Here is a 5,864-nt window from a genome sequence, read left to right on the forward strand (position 1 = left end):
TTTGCCCTCTAGCAGTGACATCATCTGTCTCTACAATAATTACAGTAGCAACTAGATGCTCTGCAGCAGGGTTTTCTGGTGCGTATGGTAGACAGTAGTGCACACACAGCACTTTTCACCTCACTCAGCAACAACCTCCTCTCACTGAATTGATTTTATTTGGGACCTCTTTTTTCACAGGGCTGAATATTGACCACAGTGGGTCAGTACAGAATAGGCATCTGACTTCCAGAGTAATATTGGCTCAGCCAGGAGCACTCATGTTCATTTGTACCAGTAATGCAGAGATATTGGATCCAAATGACATTATTTCCTCTTACTGTAATGTATTTTCTTACCTGTGGTAAGAAAGCAGAATGACAAATGCAGTCTATTTGAATAAAAAAAAAATCTATTCAGTCCAAAAGTTCTTAAGTCTGGATTAAATCCCAAAATACAAGAATTATGTTTCCAAATTTTTCTCCACAAAAAAAAAAAAAAAAAAAAAAAAAAAAAAAAAAAAAAAAAGCTAAAACTTCTACTCTACAAAGAATATTAATGATTTTCTGTGCTGGAATTTAAGAGTGATGATGAGAGTAGAAACATGCTTATTCTTAGGCACATAACCTTGGCCCACACAAACTCATGCCGAGGTGGTGTTGGCAATACTGCATAGGATTGTATTCTTGGCATGGAAGAGTTAAAACTACTGTAGTGATTATTACATTTCTTATAAAGATGGGGATGAAAGATGGACATTTACCTATAAACAGCTAACTTTATTGATTTAGACAGTAATGCTTCTTCATCAGAAATTGCCAAGTATTAATACTCAGATAGATAAATATGAGTTGATATTGAAATAAGAGCGTATCACTTGAACTATTACACTACATGGTCTCTTCTATGACTAGGCAACTTCACCTGCAAAGGGATTAGAGCACTGGAAAGACCTGCAAGATCATGTGTAGGATATCAGGTCAGCTGGAAAAACAGTTTAAAAGACTAAGTCCTGTTTTGCTAATTTCTGTTAATATTTCTTGTAGAAAGCTACCTTTTCTCTTGAGACTCAGTTTATTATCAATTTTTATCATCCTGCAGATGGAGGTTCCAGTGGTCTTTTAACAAATCTGTAGAGAGCAGAATAATGCCATTTATCAGCTCAAAGTAGATAGAGGCAAAAGAAATTGTCCTGGCTTCATCTCTGTATATATTTAGCTGCAGTCATGTGCATGTCCAAAAAAATGTAATTTCTTTGTGCTCTGTTTACAGCAACCAAATCTCTTGCTCTCTTCCTACAGTGAGCCCTTGACTTCAGAGGACACAGCAATTCTCCTAGGTCATCTACCCTATAAGCTAAAACTATGGAAAGAAAAGTTGTATAAGGCAATCTGATAATGAAGTCTTTTCTTTAGAAAGATGAGAATAAATGTGGACTGTAATTTAAGGTCCAAACAGGTAAGCTCTCCATTCTCTAATATACAAGTGTTGACAACATTTGGATCAATAATAACAGGCAGACTAACAAAATTCTGTAATGCCCACAACTACTGAGCTGTCTGAGGACAGTGCCAGTACTTCTTGGAAGTGGAGCTCCTTCATTCTTTCCATTCTAAGGCATTCTCACAGTTTCTCCTGGCTGCTCTTCAAGAAGCAGCAAGAGCTGAAGCAGATTTGAAGCCTACACCTTGTTCATAATTTTTGAAACACATGCATTTAAGATTAAAATAGATGTGATTAGTGAATTACTGTTGTACTTGTTGTACAACAGTTTCTTCACTTGTTTTATTAGAATCTATATACAGAAATACTTCTACAGTACAGGCCAACTCCTCCAGGGCAGTCAAATGAACAATTCAGACCTAGCATGTTACACTTGTATATATAATTTGCTACTGATACAAGCAGCATTACATTAAAATCTTCTGTATCCTCTGTAATATGGTGGTGGAAGAGAGCTTTATCAATCCATTACCCACAACAAAGAGACTCCTCTTTTCTCGGTAAAAGAAGATGTAGATGAAAAAGCACAGTAATCTGGAATACTCTTCAGATAAACACATAGAAGTCTCCTTTTGCTAAATTAGTTGTCTTCTCTTGTAAAGCTATTTGCTTTCACCTCTGAGTTACTGATAGGATAGAGGTGAAGGACAACAATACAGTAAGTACTATAAACTTAATTTTACATATTTTAATGACCAAAATATTTGGTCATGTATGTGAACCAAATGAGCCATTAATCCCCTTGACTCCTCATTCTAACTACCACACTGAACCTCAGTGTATGCACCAAGCATAATCTCTGTTGATTTATCTCTTTCCGTTTCTGATTATACATTCAGTAATATCAATATTATTATTATTAAAAAAAAAACACTAGCTGGGCTGCTTGGTCTGGTTGTCTGGTTGAGGTTTCACTACAGTTTGAATGCCAACCCTCTGTAAAGACCACTCTTCATTATGAAGTGCTGTAGTCATTAATGACTGCCTGACTTGAGCCCTAAGAAGAATACTATATTCTGAAGAATTGCAGGCCAGAGTACAATTACTTAATATTTATTCACCTGATGCTTCAAATTAGTAACTCTGAACAAAATGTTAGGAGATTTTTCATAACTATAGCTTGCCATATGAAAGCAGAATGAGCACTCAAAACAAATTTCCTTCTTTAGTTCAATGAAGTAACTGCCACTTTGGAGAGTGCAGACATCCTCTGACTCTTCTTAAGTGCGTTATTTATAATGATGTATCTCTCTAGTTTAAGATGTATTTTTAAAATGTAGTCTACATTTGTCATCAGTGAAAACACAAAGTCTAATATGAGGCTCTTGATGATGATAGGTCTTGACTATTCAAGAAAGAGCTGCGTATCCTGAAGTAACAATGACAAACTTTAAAAGAACTGCATTGCAGAGCAGAAGAATGTTACAGACTCTTATCTGTTTCAAGTAAATTCTAAGAAAACTGTAAATACTATAGGAATGGTCATAGGTATGGGTTTGGGAGATTTCTAATAATAAAATATAAAAATTTTGAAAATGGCTTTTCTGTCAAGAAGTCCTGAAGTTACTCTTTCTGTTCTTCTCAGAGATGTTTTTGCTTTCCACTCTGTGTTTACATGATCACTGAGCCCCTGTAAATGTTACTGTGACAAGATCACTCCTGATTTCCCTCGAGTCTGAAAGAGCGCATAGGAGGGAGGAAGGAGGGGAAGTGTGCATAGCTGGACAACACCCCGTTCTCAAACCAATCTTTCATTTATACACTAAGCAACTAATATAAAACTGATAGCAAGCTAACATGACACATAGAAAGGAACTCATCATCATGTATGATTTCTAAAGAAATTCCATCATGTTTTAGGGAAGATAAAAGCAAGAGAAATCATCTTGAAGATGAATGTCATAATCTTAGTCTAGCCAAATCATGCAGTAGAAATGTAACATAGCCTGAGCAGGAAAGGACTGTGATTCTGCATATCCATGGGATGTCCAACTAACCATCAGCAGAGCCTAAAGTCTCAAGAGTTAGCTTAAATATAGACACAGTTAAATTAGCATAATCTTAATAAAAATATAAATTCCATAATGTTTGGTTATTTTGTACTTTTATAATGCCTTTCCTAGTATGAAAATCTATTTTTTTGAATTCTTTCACTTTCAAATCCTGTCTGGTGACAAAACAAGTTTTAAATAATCTGGTGAATGCTAAGCAAATTATTCCATAAATCAGATCCAACATTTTTGCAGAGTGGATGGGCAGCTCCCCCAAGTGTTTACCAACCATTGGATTGTGTGATTTCCAGCAGTCTGTGGACAGTCCTCTATTTTGATACAAGAGCCTAGTACTAGGTGGGTAATGAAATGTCTTGGTATACACTACATAGAATCTGACAGTCAGCAACATAATGGTATGAGAAACAAGTGTGATGGGGAAGGCAGTTTGTGTAACCGCCACAGGCTTCTCTTGAAACATGAGACAAAAGGCAAGGCATAAGGTGCATCCTTAAATACATTAATTATTAGCAGCAGGGCATTGGGAAAACTTCTCAATGTGAATTTAAATTCAAAATAAAATCTGCTATAAAGAGAAAAGATTTGTTCCACCTTAACATCATTTAGGTAAGGGGTAAGCAAAAAAAAAAAAAAAAAAAAAAAAAAAAGTTTTGTCAGAAGACTGGATCCCAGCTTTTTGGGTCTTTTTGGGTACTGTTCAGAAACTACTTTGTGTAGGTAGCAATCAGTAGAGGCTGTGGTGTATCCACAGACATCCTCAGATATATAATTCCATGTGTTAAACTCTATTTTGGTTAAAAAAATTCCTTGGGGTCTCTGGAGTTAAAAGGGATTTCCAAATGGTGACAAATCTACAGGTAGACTGTTGTGTAGACGTTCAAAGCCATGACAGCGCTGGCTTTCTGTCAACAGTGGCAAATCCTCCAAAACAAGATCGAGGTCACCCAGCTGCTGCAGGGCAGGGTAACAGCCACAGTTACGCTAGGAACTGATAACACAGGGAGTGTGGGAGCAACATCCCCTCGCCTGGCAAGTGCTGACTTGAGTATCCCCGGCATGCTCTGTGAAATTACGCCGACTGCTTGAACCCTAGGAGTCTCCCCACCTTTACATCTCTCTTTTCATCACCTTTAACTGCAGCCCCATGGGCATTAAGAAGAGCTGAGTCACAGCTTCCTAAGGATTACTGGGAGCAGTCTGCCACCTACTGCTTAGACAAGATCTTGGTGTTTGCAGCTTCCCACATCGTAAGAAATCCTGTTTTCATAATCATAAGAAAGTTTGTTTTAAAACGGATCTAGCCCACTCTGATGCTTCTGAATCTGAAGCTAAAGACATCTTGGATGGTAAAAGGTCAGTTCTGCCGTTCCAGAACTAACTTTTATTTTAAAGGAGTAGAAAAGACTATTAACAATTTTCTTCTAGACAACATGAAGAAAGTTGATAAGTAAGTTAGTGTCAAATGAACAGATCTTTCTGACCCAGAAAATACCAGACTTCACTACTACACTCAGGGATTAACCCGTGGTCTTCTTTTTCACAGACAAGAACTTCGACTCAGTCATAATCAATGACAAAACTTCAGAAGATGATTGTTTTTCTGACCTCTCTTAGCCTGTGTTCATCTTGATCTGTTCTTAATTCCCATAGCCTGCTAATACAACAGACACCTTAAATGGAAGAACAGAGGAAAAACATCTTTGATCAGTTTGCTGTTGATTACAGGCTTAGCTGTGCTATATTAAATTTGCCTGCTGACCACAGACTTTCCACCTGCATTTTCTTACCTCTTGTTGAGGAGTCAGTGATGTTACAGTGATGAATCCAACCCATTGTATTTGGCCACTTTGTCTAACACTGGGAATTTCAGCTGGGGATTTTTCAACACTTTGTTACCTGAAGTCCAATGCTGTTGCCACACACAGATACAAGCCTTCTATCAAAACCAAGAAAAGACATGTTTGTTCTAGAAACAGATGTTCAAGGCCTAGCAAGTTTGAAACTTTGTATATTTTTAATTCTGGGAAAATCTAAAACATAAAAATTTTAAAACCCCAAGCTATTAATGGCTAAGACTTTAGTAATCTGAGAAATAATTCATGGCAAGGAAATTCCTACGTCCAAATTCTCCTTCAAGACCTTGTACTAATATAAGTACAAAAACAGTGATATATTGTAAGCAAATTTATTGTTGTAACAGATTTATATTGCTTTTAATAGTAGTATTCACATTTTAAAAAGGCACTTCTTGAGGTAGATTAAGTTAATGATGAGAAATTAATTAATTTGTGTTGCCTCCTGCAGTATAGAGCAATGCTGCTTGAAGCCTATTCAGACAAGACACAAAGAAGGGACACACAAGGGTATGTA

This window comes from Vidua chalybeata, chromosome 1 (genome assembly GCF_026979565.1).
Source record: "Vidua chalybeata isolate OUT-0048 chromosome 1, bVidCha1 merged haplotype, whole genome shotgun sequence".
Taxonomy (NCBI): domain Eukaryota; kingdom Metazoa; phylum Chordata; class Aves; order Passeriformes; family Viduidae; genus Vidua; species Vidua chalybeata.